Source organism: Plectrocnemia conspersa, unplaced genomic scaffold, assembly GCF_051122295.1.
Source record: "Plectrocnemia conspersa isolate PC_06_02 unplaced genomic scaffold, ASM5112229v1 ptg000004l, whole genome shotgun sequence".
Taxonomy (NCBI): domain Eukaryota; kingdom Metazoa; phylum Arthropoda; class Insecta; order Trichoptera; family Polycentropodidae; genus Plectrocnemia; species Plectrocnemia conspersa.
The window spans coordinates 4,434,283-4,451,305 of NW_028277168.1; the positions used below are offsets into that span (position 1 = coordinate 4,434,283).

Here is a 17,023-nt window from a genome sequence, read left to right on the forward strand (position 1 = left end):
CAAAATAGCACCTTTAATTGTTTTGTTTATGGATCTGTCAAAACATATAATAGTATTGTAAAACAAATTAAAAATTTGTCTATTTAAAAACCGATTTTACTATATATAACTCGATTTCAATAAACTAACGTATACACAGTTTCTGGTGCCGTAAAGTTCAATATTATAGAGTTAACCAAATTACACTTAGAGCTATCATTATCCTGCAATGAAAGCGGCGAATAGGGACGTCAATGGCTAAGCTTTTCATGTCTATCTAAAGCTTAGTTATGACAAATACAGTTACACAAACTTTAGTGCAGCAAAATTGATATAGTTCATAAGCCACAAGGACATGAATGGTGAATAAAATAGGACACGATTAGACCTAAGGATTAAGCAATATAATAAAAAAGCGGTGACTATATGAAACACAAATATGTTTTATGTGTATTTTATGTTTTAATTTTATAATAAAAATGTATATTTAAAAATTTTATATCAAGTTATTTTCAAAAGTAAAATTCGTATTTTATCTTATGATAACATTTTGGCAAATACACATTGACGTATACTTAAAAGTATTTACTATAGAATTTTGGAAGCAAATCAAATAAATCACTTTGTGTCTATATATTTAGCAATGATTAAATGTATATATGTACATACATACATACTTTATTACCCAGCTTCATCTGAGATAATTTCAAACTCATTTACTATTTACTTTAATTAATTTTATTCATCCTGTTATTAAAAATGTATTTAAATATTTGGCTATATATATCATTTTTATTTTCATGCCTTCGTGTAATGCAGTAACACATAATCGTCAGCACGTCACTGTTCAGCTCAACTTTTAACTTAAAAGTTTAAAATTAAAAATAGCACAGTTGTCTTAGAATAACATGTCGCTTCTATTCACCGTTTGGAAGAAAATTTTGTGACAGTTTTTTATGTTGTATATGATAGTATAGATGGCAACGTAAGTGATTCCGTTTTAGTATGTAAAATTATCATTAATGCAATATAACTGGACAGAGATTTTATTTAAGTAATGGAGAAAATAAATGCTAATTATTTATAATCAGCTTTTTAATTCACATCTGTAAAACAACTATACTACATAAAAAAATGTTCATGTTCTTTCTAAAGCTTTAATAGAATTTATTGAAAAAAAATAACCACTCACATTGAAATGTCATAGATTTTTTTTGTAATATTAGTAAAAGTTTCGTCTTAATATATATTACAAGCTTTAGCTTGAAATTATTACTTCTGAAACAAAGTTTTTACTGTAATAGAGAATCATTTTGATTTGTTCATTTTTATTTTTCAAAGATGATTAAAACTTAAAGATGACAAACGTTACTAAAAATACAGTTATGTATTTGGGATAGCACAACCAAAAAGAAAAATTATTAAAATAGATTGACCTTTGAAAAGACACTGTATTGAAAACATAAAATAAGATCCATTAACATTGAATTTAAAAAATCACCATATTACTATTTCATATAAAATTTGACATTATAAAGCAATTAATAAAAGCTTAAGACATAAATTTCGTTTTCTAATAAAATTTACTAGATTAATAAGCACGGTTTTTGAATTGTTTTGTGGTTACACTTTTGGAACATAATAACAATGGACCCTAGAATTGCAAGTTACATGTTTTACAAGACAAGTGGGTATTGGGTTGATGGATTTGTAATTTGGTAACATAGCAGCACGTGTCCAAAATGTATGTTGTTATGGTCAGTGCTCGATTATAATTCAGACGCGTACGGTGAGTTACATTCCTTTTCGCTCGCTTGCGTGCTAATTGACGAGAGTGAGTGAAAGATAAAGGCGTGCATTTCATGCATTCCGCACGCCCACTTCTTCTCACCCACTCTCATCACTAAACACGCAATTATTGTTTGTATTTTTCATATAAAAAATAGTTTTAATAGACGAACACTTTTCCAAAACATATAATGCTCATATATAGAGGTTCTACTGTTTTAAAAAACTAGGTTTACTGGCTTTATTTTTTAATATATTAATTTGTTTTGTAATTTTAGTAACCCATCATGAAAAAGTTTGACATTAGACAAACAAAACATGGACGGTGGACTTAAGCAAAATTTTTTTGTAGGACCCCACTTCAGATATAGTAGCACAAGTTTTTTTTAAATAAACTGTGAATGAAATTATTACAATACCTAATTGCAAAAGTGCTTTAAGAACCACACTTTTATTTGATAAAAAAATATACTATACATATAATTACAGAGCTTATTTAGAAAATTGTTTATACAAGATTTCAGCAATTAAGCAAATCAAAATTTTAGAGTTTAATTTAAGTTTATCAACTCTAAACTATGTATGAAATCTATTCTCTCAATTAAAAATTCGCTGCTTAGTAAAATCTAAATACGATGCTCTGTTTAAATATAAGCAATGGCTTAACAATGTTCAAGTTAGTACTAAGAAGAATCGTAGTAATTCGAAATTCTCTCGAACCTTCTCAAATGTTCATAGAACCATTTGCCTTAAGACTAAAATGTTAATATTGCAAATCTCAAGGTATCTTGATATGATAAAAACTTTTTTTATGGTCAGCTCTTGTTGACACTCCAGAGATAAGGATCTAACAGAATGTGACCTTTGCGCATATTACCTGAGCCACTGCAACAATTTTAAGGTAACGTTTAATTTACAGAAATTCAACATTTATTTTATCTTTCCGTTCGTCGGATATAACAACACCTAAATCTCAAGAGATAAGTAAGATCAAGTTACGAAAGTCATCAGTTAAAGTTAACAAGATAAAGAATAATATTTGAGCTAAAATATCAAGTATTACTAAAAACTATCATGACAAGCGTCTTGTAAAAGTTTATTTTGCTTTTTTGCTTCAGCCCAGATCTAAGTCAATATTTTTACAAATTTACTGATATTAGTGAAATAAGTAAACCAGAAATGGGTAAGACAAATTTAAACAACGAAATATGGGTTGGCTAGTGTAATTACTATTTTGTAACATCTTTTTTTTTGCGTTAGCCGCTTGGTTATTTATTTTATTTTAAAGAAAATGTTGTGTTATTAGCAACAAAAAAATAAAAACGTTTTAATCTATGCGTTTTTAATACTGAAAAACCAAACCAATGAACATAAATATAGTGCCGTTTTATAGATTAAATGATAAACAAAGCGTCTTGCACAAAACAACAAGTCGCGACAGATTTGTCGAGAACTAAACACTATTTAATAAGTCCTACGTGCCTTGCCAAAGAATTTTTGCGGCTTTTTAAAAACTTTGAATAAGCAAAAGCTAGATGCTGTAATAATTACTCAATCGGACTTTTATTGTAAGATTTATAAAACGCTTTCGACGCAGAAAGGCATGACAGTTTGATTAATAAATTAGGCGAAAACAAAACCCCCAAATATTTACTACGATTATTACGCTCATACCTGAAAAGTAGAAGCTGTGTTGTTTCACTAGCTAATGAACACTTGATCCCGCGTAAAATTCCAGCCGAAGTTCCGCAGGGAAGTTTGCTCGGGCCGTTCTTCTTTATCTTGTTTATAAATGATATCCTGGAAATAAAAATGTGTTAATTTATGTACGCTGATGATACAGATATTTTAACTAATGCTTATGGTCTTAAACCAATCATGAATAAATTACAAAAATCTTTTAATGTTCATAATAAATATTTTAAAAAGTGGAAAATTAAAACAGAAGCAATTATCTTTACAAAACGTAAACAAACTTTGCCACCACCTCTTCAATAACGTCAAATTAAATACAAGCGTTAAAAACATGTGCTTACACTTAAAATTCAAGCTTAAATTTAATATACTTATTTTTAAATTTTGATTTAAAGGTATTGCCGCCATTGTGGCCCTTAGACCGGTATTTAGAAAAGCGCATTATTTATGAAAAATAAAATTTAAATCTATAAATAATTAATTAAACCATATTTAAACCCTTGCCTGTATGGTGTAGAGTAACACCTGTAATACCATTTTTTTTTATAAATTACAAGTCATTTAAAACAAAGCTATACTAATAATAAATAATACTCCTTTTTGTATTAATATTAAAAAAATGCATATTAACTTTCAAATATTACAAAAATATCTTACGAACCACTACAAAAAATACAGCATTAAATTTAAGCATAGACACAAAATTTCAAGTACATATTGCGTTAGAGGCTAAAGACAACATACAAATAATTACAGTTTTTTAATGACATGTACTCAAATTATCACAAAATATATGTTTGATTGTTTCCTGTATTTTTATTTTTTTTGCCTAAATTGTAAAAGGTTTTTTACCTCAATTTATAACCACAAGTGATAGGTTTTATATTCCTATTTTTTTATTGAATTTAGCTAATAACTAATTGTAAACATAAAAATGGTTTTAAACCAGTAACATTTAATATATCTGTAAAATTATTTATATTATTTAAAGACACATATTTGGAAATTTTTTTAATAAAGCTTACATTAACCCTTTGGACGCAAAAATCAACTAAAGTCGCCCAATTGCCTTTTTATCTTTTGACGCAAAAATCAGTAAAAAAAAGTTTTTTGTGAATAAATATAAAACATCATTTTAAATAAATCAAAATTAAAAAATTAGAACATTTTAACACAGTATCAAGGTAAAATTTGAATTTTAAAAAAGAAACAATTTTATAATTTATCTTAATTACCGCGTCCAAAGGGTTAATAAAACATATTAAAGTAACATGAACTATAAGCAAAATAAAAACATTCACAGAAAACAATAATGGTAAATTTACAGTATCAATACAATTTTTAGAAAAACACAAATCTTTAGACAAAATATTAAAAAATTAAAACATCTAAAAAACATAAAACGTTTGCCTATTTTTTGTGTATTTAATTACTATTTTATAAACTGAAAAAATTTATATAATTATTATGCTTGGAAAAAATACTTACTATGCCAATTAATTTATTATTGGTACTCAGTAAAATAGCATGAAACAATTCTAGTGCGCTTAAAATAATCTTAAAATAAAATAATTGCGAGTTTAAATAAATAGTTTGATAAAGTATACATGCGCTACTTTATTTAATACATATAAATATAAATGTAATATGTAGATGAAAATATTGGATACGATCTAGAATATCAAGTCAATTCGGTTTATAAACTATACAAATTTAATACTTTACATGATATGCTTGAACCATAAAGAAGAATCTATGTTATTTCCATAAGTATGAATAAAATATTACCGTGTGTAATTTTCAGGAAGATTTCTTGAACCGGTCTTACTTATAAAAAACGCGTTTGTTTATGTACGCACACTAACAAATCAATTGAGAAAAACAAATATTCGGAAAATTAAACAATTAAAATAAATTATAGAATATTAATCTAGCGTTAAACTCTATTAAACTAAATTTTATAGAAACAGTACGTTTATCACTTAAAATTAAATATTATTAAACAAACAAATGAATCTGACTAACGTCTATGAACTGAATTCATTCAAAATAAAGCCATAAAAATAATTCAAAATATATGGTTTTATTGTAATCTTTTAAAAGCATTAGAAAATGCAAACATATTGTAAAAAATAAACAACATTGCTATTTTTACAATAAGAATATTATTTTTGCGTAACCGCATTAACCTAATATTATTTTGTATTAAAAGCTACGACAAAAATAACATTAAGCTTAAATTTAAACACAAAATGCTGTAGAAAATATTATTTTAAAGGCAGAAGCAAACATATTAATGTTTTTCGCTCTTTACTTACTATTTTTAAGATCGGTACAGTTATTTGCCGTGAATTTTAATTACTTATGTTCATGTTTTTTTATTATATTGTATTCATATTGCACAATTGTTAATATAAATATAATATTAAAAATTACCATTGACCAATATAAATTTGGTGCAACTTCGCTACTTGAAAGAGATTATGGTATCAGTAGCGTAAGGCAATATAGGGCGTATGAGAGACTTAATTGCACTTAAAGAATGATTTGGGATTGTAATGTAATGTATCATTTACAATAATCTGCTACTAAAAAACCGTACTATCGATTCTACTAAGTACTGCACACAATCACACAAACTGAAAAATCAATCAACACTTAGAGGTCAGTTCTATACTCTAAAAGCCTTTGTGCATTTCAATGCATTTTTTAAATACTGAAGGTAAAATTTTGTTGCTTAGGGTGTTTATCTATAGTTATACTTCTTTCCAAGAAAAAACAGTTTTTTTTAAATAAAAAAGTATACAAATTTATTGTCCTAGATCACATCTATAGACTGTAACTTATTAAGAGTTTTACAGTATTGACATGCGTGTGAAAAAATACTATATTTTCACTCTTTCAAAACCAATTAAATCTTTTTTCCATCAAGCTCGATGAATATTTAAGCTACCAGAAAATTAAAAAAGGGCATATATCAAAACGGCACATACTAATTTAAATAAACCTTTTTTTAAATTTACAAATAAATAATTTTAAAAACATAAAAAACTAGTTAAATATAAAGATATATATATTCTTTAATATAGTATAATAATATTATTACAATTGATCCTTTTTACGTGACTCGTGTGAAATTCTATATAAAATATTCACGGCGTGCACTGTCCGTCGTATGATTGAGTCATATGCGTCGTCTACGATCCGACGCAGACGCCGTAGCCAACCGGTACCACAGTCGCAGCCGTAGTCAGTGGAAGCGCAAAGCTCGTCGTAGCAAGGCGTGTCTACGCCGAAAGCTCGGCGCCGCTCGCCGTCGGCAAAAAGTTTAGTGCGCGCGCGGAAAAAGCTTCGCAGTTTGTTCTAAAACAGTGTGTATTATGTAATTAACAGTTAAAGTTACAATTGTTATATACAGAATAGGTAATATAATTATTCTATCAGAAAAATATACGATTTTATTTAATTATAAGTGACAAGTTTTATAATTAAATTTAGAAGTTTTAATAGACATATATCCAGAATATTATTTTTGTATTACACGTATATTTTTAAGAATAATAATGATTTTTTCATACTATTCACATTTAATATTAATTTATATCATCCATCATTTAGGTTAATATATAAAAAATTATATTTTTCAAACCTCATATAATATACGTTATTAAAATAATTACAAATAATGTATGTTTAAAAAGTATATGACATTGTTTCATATATATAACGATTCTGGTACTTTATTTTTATTTTTGTGTCACTTTTTATTTGTCTTCCATTAAAAATCTTCTAAATATATTTTCATAAAAAATGTAACACTACTATGCAATCATTTTATAAAATAATATTTTTTTATTACATAATAAAAGTCGAAGCATAGTTGTCTTTTATTATAAAATTATTTTTTAAAGCTTCAAATAAAATACTATAAAAATTGGTGAAAAATATTTTCTTTCTAAATATCATTAGCAGTAAAAAAATTAAACATGTCATCATTTTTCTAGTAAGATTTTCATATACTTTTGTGTCATTAATTTAAAAATAATAAGAAAAATAATTAATATTTTCTTAGCATTCCTCTAATTGTGTTTCAATTTAAACTTTCACTGGAGTCAAAAAAATATTATTATAGGCTTCCGTTTATTTGATTCCTATACCAAGATAATTTAAAGCTATACCTACGCAGCTCTTTAATTTCAGGAAACGTTCGAGGGTTGGAATCATTAAATTCCACCTCTTTCGGTAATTTATTATCTAATCAATTAAATTCAGTGCTTTTTTATAAGTCTTTTGTGTTTATATATATATATATATATATATATATATATATATATATATATATATATATATATATATATATATATATACAAAAAAAATATTAAAATTAAATACGTGTTTTAGATTGCGTTTTTCCTTAGATTTTCACTCTCTATATTTCGCCAAATATATTTTGGCATCATCAGAAAATTTTGATTTATTTTATATACGCTTTTTTTCTCTTCGCATAGATAGAGTTGTTTAATAAGCACTTTCACTAAGTTTTTATGTCAAAAACACTAGTAAGATTGAACACTATTGCCCTATGTGCTCAGCGAATAGGAGCGTATCAAAAAAAATATTCGACTGTTTATATTATTTTATAAATAGAATATAACTGTTTATATTATAATTTTTTTATTTTTATACGAGATAAATACATCTAAAAATTATCAGAATTACATACGTGTTATAGATCGCGTTTTTCCTTGGATTCTCAAAATCTTCTGATGATGCCATAAATATGTTTGGCGAAATATATATATATATATATATATATATATATATATATATATATATATATATATATATATATATATATTTTTATATATATATATATATATATATATATATATATATATATATATATATATATATATATATATTTATATATATATTTCGCGAGTATAATTATTATTGAAATCTCGGGCTTCATCGCGATTTTTGCTTACTTCTATATAGAGTTGCGAATAATTCGTGATTATGGCCGGAAAATCACGGCCGAAATATAGAATACAAGAAATAAAAATTGTACCCAACTTTTGTAGTTGATTTAAAATCACTGAATTAAACAAATTAATACAATTAGACAAAATGCATTTTTTTACCATTTTTTTTTTTCATAATTAACTTTATATTAAAAACGTTAAATTAATAAAATTACTCAAAAAGTTTAAAAAAATTCTTATAATAAGTATTATTAAAATATTTAAAAAAAAAAATTTACCAAATTTTTTTTATATTAGTTTTGATAATTTATAAAAAATTATTACGAAAATACTGTTATTAACCCTTTGGATGCCGGGCATTTTTGGAAAAATGTTCCAGAACTGCCGGGACTTTTTATTAAATAATTAAAAAGTCAAAATGTGTATTTTAGTTTGTAAACATGCTGTCGCGGCGTGCGACGCTGTCTGCAGTGAACTTGACCTAATTAATGATGAATATGCGATTGTGTGTTATTTTAGTTCTTATTTGCGCTGTAATAAGAGTCATTATCGCATGACGTATTAAAAAATACGAGATCTGAGCGGCCGAACTCCAACCAGGAATCAATAACAATGGTATATAATATGTTATTTATTTTTATAATGTAAATAAAACTTTTCGTAAATTAATAAAATATAATATTTTTAAATAATGGTTTAAGTAAAAATACCCTACAGACTGTTGAATATATATATATATATATATATATATATATATATATATATATATATATATATATATATATATATATATATATATATATATATATATATATACATATATATATATATACATATATATATATACATATATATATATATATATATATATATATATATATATATATATATATATATATATATATATATATATATATATATATATATATATATATATATATATATATATATATGTGTGTGTGTGTGTGTATGTATAAAAATAATGATTATAATATATTTATAACATATATTTGAAAAAAATGTTATAAACCCCTGAAGCAATTACCCTACAGACGGTTGAAAATGTATTGGATACTACGATTTCGGAGCCGTCGGATCCGGCAGTTCTCGCTAGTGTAGCGAAAGCCGATATATCGGATTTCGGTAGCCAAAGGGTTAATTATACTTTAATTTATTTAATATTTCAGTTATAAGAAATCAAGTAGAAATAAATTTGCTGAACTGAAAATTTAACTCTATAGAGTTAAAAACTAATTACCAGCTTAAAATTCAATTGCATAAATCGTATTTTAGAGATAAGATTTATACAATACAGGCAGTGTTTTTAGTTAATTTTTGTGACTTCATTTTTACTTGAATTTAATAAAAATCATAATATTGATTTTTATTGACACAAGTAAGCTTATGTTTGTACCGGTTTTATGGGACGAACATCTTTATTTTTACTTTTATCAAATATAAGTTTGAAAGCTGCAATGGCAGTAAGCTCTAAAGACCGAAGTTATTTGATGTGTTTAATAAATATAAGCTTTGAGTGTATATCGATATTTATAAAAAAAAAAATTATTGCTTATAAAAAATGATTGTTCAATTTTTACAGATTTTAATAATACTTTATAACTAAATGTGTATATTAAATATAGAACATATAAATAAAATATATATTTTAAATACTTTTTACTTTAACGAATAATCAATAATGTATTGAGATGATTTTATTCGGAGATTAACTAAATTAAAAACACATATTAAGCTACTATTGATTTATTAGATTTTGAATTATAATTATTTTTCAGTTTAACAAACGAATAAAAATGTATTGATAATTAATATTTTTAACAAAAGAATATTTTTATCTATATTTAGAATACCTATATATTTACGTCTTATTTACTAAGCCTAAAAAAGATTGTATTGATTTACTGAGTTTAGTTTATAGTATATTTAGAAAATAAAAAATCATTAAGAGGTGTGATATATGTTTTAAAAACATATTCCAGAATACAATATTGCGTATTTTTATATTTTTAATTCGCTAGTATATAATATACATATATATACTATTATATAAATGCATTATTTACATAACTTTAGTTAATATTTGCCATAAACCTTGTTGTTTATTCTCAGGTGTTTAAAGTTAAATACATTTATTATTCAAATTAATTGAATTAAAAAGAACGACTCGGAATATTTTTTTCGTTTTTAAATAAGCACATATAAAATCCTGAATTAATTATTAAAGCAGGCAGCAGGTGTTTTTATATCCATCTATATATTTTTTATTAAAATATATGTTCACTGGAATAAGTAAACACTGCATAGCTCTCTATATTGTGAAAATTGCAATTATCTTCACTACTCGCCATTGGCTATTCAAGTTTAATCAACTTGGGTGTAATTGGCCAATTGTAGAGAATTTCCAAACACAATAGCTTGAATGGAAACTATAACATATGTATAGTATTCATTGTTGTTAAATTATTTATTATTTACAATCTGTATTTAAATATCAAAATAACAATTAAAATTTCCATAAAAAAATAGCTTAACTGTAACACAATACAGTTGAATAAATAAATTTAAATCTACATATAAACTAAAAGCAAAGTATTTTACATAGTATATGTATTTATATTATGCAAAAATATTTCTATATCAATCACAAAATATTTAATATATTTTCGAAATCACATTAAAGATTTGATCCGAACTAAAATGAAATTCTTATGTATAATATTATACTACATCTAAGCTTTATTTTTATACTTGGGTTATTTTAAATGTCCAAGACTCAACAGTGAAATAATGCATTCTTCTTTTCAAATTACGTGTACTACCTTGTTTTAGTTCTCAAACACTACTTTGTATTTCTATACGTATTAAATTATCTCATGCATTTATTGAAAAAGCTCAGCTTTGTTTTGCTTAAGATTTATTTGCATTTATTAGACTGGTAGTGCATCAAGATCGTCCACTTGCTTTCAAACTATCTTATTTGCCTTTTAGCAACTATCAAAAGTAATAAACCATATATTAAGGATATCCCAATTATTATTTAATTATTCCTAATTTTGAATTAAATGCTAATGTTAATGTTAATCATTAAAATTAAATAAAACCCAAAATATAATATATTATATTAAACAAATTAGTGTACTTTTTTTACTTAAAAACTAATTATTTAAACAAATACTTTCTAAGGGTAAGATAGCAGTAAACATTTTTTTTATTTGACCAGGTATTTTAATATATAAAAATATTTATTACAATAATAATAAAATATATTTCTAGCAAAACACATATATTTTATTTTCCAAATATATATTTTGGTTAACATGTATATTTGAGAACCACGATATTGCACACAGCATTAGGGTTTTGCGAAATTGGGGCGATGGTGTAATTTGCAGGCCCCGAAGAATTTCGCTAAACTATATTACTTCTTCGTATATATTCAAGGCAATCAGGAAAATGAGAGAAAACTCGTATGGCAAATAATCGATTATTACCGTGAGATAGCAAACGACCAACATGGATTAGGTTCACTTAAGCTCGCAAATGATAATATATTTTTCAGTGACACTCTGATAATAATTTATATTTTATATACATTCCGTTAGTATTTTATATCTATAATGTATAAGTAATCTACATAAGATACGCGTATATTTGAATATACGCAAGAAGGAACATCTTTAAACATTTATTCATATTTATTTCTCCATCGCATCCCATTCTTTCGAATGGATATATCGAGATTAAATCTCTAACGACCCCTTTCGTAAGCCGCACGTAGGAGCTCATCTTAATAAAAATCATATTTCTCTTCCGTAATGTCTTTCGTTTTTGCACATACATAAATAACACGCTTTAGACAATATAATCATGTGTTAAAAATAAATAAATTCGAGTCATGTTTAAAGCAAATGCTATGCAGCGACAATGTTCTTACATCACAAACAGATTTATTCCGTTTGATAGTAATTTTTATATTTTAATTCAATAAACTCCAAAAAGATTAAACGATTACATTGACGAGATGTTTTCTTTTGAAATTTTACCATTCGTGAATTTGAGTGATTGATCCCAGATCGTTTATCTGTCAAACCAAGAAAATTGATCTAATAAATGTGATTCATTATTATACATATATAAAATATTTTAAAAGACCTTAAAAATATTTATTATAAAATATAGATCATTAAGATATTTTATTGCAAGTCTAAAATAACATCATTCTTATTTATTATATGATATTTAAAAAATATGTTACTATATAATTAAACATAACTTTTTTGCGGTTAAACTCTTAATAGGATTAATGATTAATGACATTTAGCGTTTATGCATAGTTTATAAAATATGGCTTAAATACATATTCTCTTGCTCTATTTTTTTCTTCTTATATTGCTACAGACATGATTCTGAAAATTTTGTATACAGTCAGTCCATTTACATAAAGTTATGTTTTCAGTTTTTAAGGTCGAGATATGAAATAATACTAACGAATTACATATTACTTGTTATATTATATCACATATACAAATTACATGGCGTATGTATGTTACGGGTTATAAAATCGTAATAAATATAAATTACGGTTATTGTTAAAATTAGTTCTACTTATGAATATCCTTTTAAATTTAACCATTTTGGTGTATTAAAAATATTTTTTGTGAAGGACTAAACATATGACTTATTAAATTCTTATTCATATGGAGATATCTATTTTTACCAAATAATAATTTTTGAAACTCAAAAAAGTTTACTTGCGGCAAAGGAAATTAGCATTTCGCGGGCGAAGATTAGGGACTAAGGTCTAATTGGACAAACGCCGAGTTTCCACGGCAATTTGAAACGTAAACCATTCGGCCAGCTAATCAGCAAGTTCTTGGGCCAAAGTTAACCCTAACCCAACCGAATCCGCAACGAGCGATGTTGACTCTGATTTCGGAAGACTACTGCTAACAAAAACCGAAGAAAAGTTTTCGGTTAATCGTCTCTGAATCAAAACAATTAACATTTACGGGGAAAAGACTCGGTGGATAATTTGATAAGTAATTCGCGATACAAGGTCTGTGGGCATCTTTTAGATTCCATATAAACGTTGTATTTATAAATTGAAAGAGACGCTATCAATAGATTTTTCTAAATATAGGATAAATTGTATGCTAAAGTAATTTAATAAAAATACTGACATGATTTTTTCTATATATTTTTAGCTTCACCCACTCAAAATATTTATATTTTTATACATAAAAAGGACATTGAATTGCGAATTCAATAGTGTGTTAGTTGTATCCTATCTTTAACATAGGAATTTTATAAAAATAGTAATTATTGTATAATAAAAAATATGCTGCTTAATATTTTCATAGTAAAAAGACACTATCCAGTTAATATTTATTTAATGAACAAAATTTAAAACAATGTAATTCTAAAGATTTCGTAAAATCTAATAGTATCTATAAAAACAGGTCGAACTCTGGTCTTTAAACTGTAGTGTCTTATGCATGCTATTTATGTGTTTATAGAAAAGGTATATTATTGTCTGTTACTTTTCTAATAAGAACGTATTTTTCAAATCCGCTAAAACTTTCAGCTGGAGATTTGGCAAAGCTACCAAAAACACTTGTAGTCGAGGAAGCACATTTGACTTATTGTCGGCACTTGTCCATATTTGTAAATATACATACTGATATTTGTGGTTCATTTGAAATGCGTCCAAATCTTTGATCAACGTTTTTCGATCATCATCCACGTTGTCGTGACAAATACACTTGTTCGGCAAATCATAAAATACTTTGATTCGTTGCGCTTTTAACACGTTTTACAGTCAAATATGTGGTCTTGACGTTCTTAATATACAAAATTTAAAAAAATTGTTTCAAATACAGAGTTGCCACAGTTTAATTTGTCAAAAATAATATTACATATTTTGAAAAATAAATTTATTATCAAACAATTCTGATTACGAAATATATAAGAAATAAGTTTGTAACTTATGACTTTTTGAGCATAAGTTTCAAGTTATTGGTTACGTCAAGTATTAGACATGGCTTTCTAGAAAAAAATACAATGCGAATATTTAAACAAAAATATGGATTAAACCTATTTTTAAAGTCAATAATAAAATAAAAGTTTAAGTCTGGTTATTAATAAAAGTTTGAATCTTTTATTTAATTAAATTTATAAGAGACGTACTATTATATATCATACCTGCAATTTAAAAAATTATCATTACTTAATTGAAACAAGCTTATATTTCTTGACAAGCTTAAGTTCATCTTTTTGATACAATCCCAGATATTGTAAAAATAGCTTTTTTATAAAATATAACAAAACTCATTATTGATATTTTTTGAATTGTGTACCATTATATTTTCAAATCAAAATCATAGCTCAGATATTTATTAAAAATAACCAGAAGTACTTAAATTTTTTTTTACTAATTTTACTAATATCACTTACATCGGTACTGGCGCGTACGGTGAGATGCTTTCTCTTTCGCTCTCTCGCTTGTCAAGTGACGCGAGCGAACGAAAGGAGTAGTAGCGCACAGTACGCACCTTTGGTAGCATATTAATAATCACTATCCAATTCTGACTCTGATGAAGTTAAAACACGTTTTCGTTTTTTGTTTCTTGATACATATACTTGGTAAAAAACTCACATTTACATCTGCTGACGTCAGTGGAACAGATAAATAAAATATAAACGTGTAGTATGATGACTCATGCATCACTGTGACGAAATAAATTGTTCCACCCGAAGAGACATATCAAAAACTATTGCGTCATGTCCGTAACGATTTTATTTTTTGTTGAATGTAATAAAACGTCCCGCCCGATTAACAGGTTCATAAAATTTCTTTTAGTTACTTTGAATCAATAATAAACTTAAAAAAAAATATCGAGCGTATGTTTACTAATAATTTATTAGGTTCACTATTTTTTAAACATTTTTTGCTTAAGTTTTATATGTACTATGTAGATGTAGATTCTTTTTAATTTTTTAATTAGGTGTTTTTATATATAATAAGTAACACTAATATATTTACGTAATAATTGCGAAAAAAATCTGAATATCTCTTGTAAAATAATATAAATATGATTATTATAAAAAGTATATTATTTTATTTAAAATATATTCTGTTACTAATTTATTGCTTAAATTAGGATTAATAAAAAATCGTTGCTATTTTATTAGTTTCGTATATTTACGTTTAAAATAATCCTTGTATAACAAAGTAATTTTAAATAATATAAAAAGTTTATTTCTTATATTAAAACTCTTACAATTTATCAACAAACAATTTAATTTTATCTTATTCCTTACATATTTTTATACATTTAGGCATAAATTTATTGTATATATTTTCGGTAATAACTTTACTAATTAATCTCAAAGTAAATATAGTTTTTAAGACCTTTTCGGTAACGAGATTAATTTATTACCGACCTGCCGTGTTGTATTAACCGTCAAAGATAATTAAAAAGTTCCGTTTTTTATTTAAAACAACTTATACGAGTTTGCTAAGGTAACTTTTGATCCGTTTTTTTTTCAACGAAAAATAAAATAATAAAAAAAATGATTTTACACTCTCAGTGTAATATTATACAAACACTCTCGCTTAGTAAGCGTGGAGCCGCAGGCTAGTTAAAATAAACGAGTTAATCTGAACGAATTAAAGGAGCAAGTGGAAAGTCAAGACGATAACCACGCTTCATACACACGACAGTTAAAGCTGCTTTTCCATCTGGAGAAATTTTGTGCAGAGAATAATCTAAATATTATTGAATATTATTTGGTCGCTTTTTATATTATTTTAAATATATTTTTATTTTTATAAACATTATGCTATACAACAGTGTCAACACAATCAACAACTAGTAAGTAGTGGGTCACAAAATTTTAATAGTGACATTTATTTTATTTATTACAAACTATTATCACAGCTAACAATCAATATACGTATGTTACTGTGCATGGTCTATTTTAATTTTATTTAAATTATTTATCCGTGAGGATATGAAAATCTAGAAAAAATTATCGAAAATAATATTATTTAATAATCACTAATTTTTATATGAATTATAGGATTTGAACCTAGGTCTTTTATATACTTGCTACTGACTTATACCGCCAGTTTTTCATGATGCCTTTAAGCGTAACAATAAATGGGTAATAGTCATAAAGCGCACAACGCAACGATGTAAAAGTTCGGTAACTTTTTGATCAGCCCTCGTATTGTAACTCATCCGAGAAAATCTGGACGCATTAAGACGTCGTTTTGTCGCAAAAGAAACGCAACTTCGAAACAACAACATATTGTTTGTACATAATTGATGGTCTTTATAGATGCTTATCTATTGTGGTATATCACGGTAATCTTCCAACTTTTGTCACGAACATTAATTATGTAACATTGTGTTACGTGTGTTGTGTATATGCTTCAATCTGTATGATTCTTCTTGTTTTGGATTATATTTAAGCTTTTGAATAATAAATTATGAGAGAAGCAGGAAAAACGCTAGATTTTATTATTGGAAAAAACATAAATAATTCTATAG

At 25.5% G+C, this 17,023-nt stretch overlaps 1 protein-coding gene across 3 annotated transcripts in view; it reads left to right on the top strand.

The window, feature by feature from the left end:
• The first annotated feature begins 6,714 nt into the window (after positions 1 to 6,714).
• Positions 6,715 to 17,023, top strand: part of dpr18 (defective proboscis extension response 18) — a 118,299-nt gene continuing 107,990 nt past the window's right edge. Inside the window, exon 1 of one of the 3 annotated variants that reach the window (XM_088184263.1) lies at positions 6,715 to 6,885. The gene's annotated coding sequence lies outside the window, so the exon portion shown is untranslated. The remainder of the gene's footprint in view (positions 6,886 to 17,023) is intronic. The other 2 variants (XM_088184264.1, XM_088184265.1) reach the window with 2 other exon arrangements.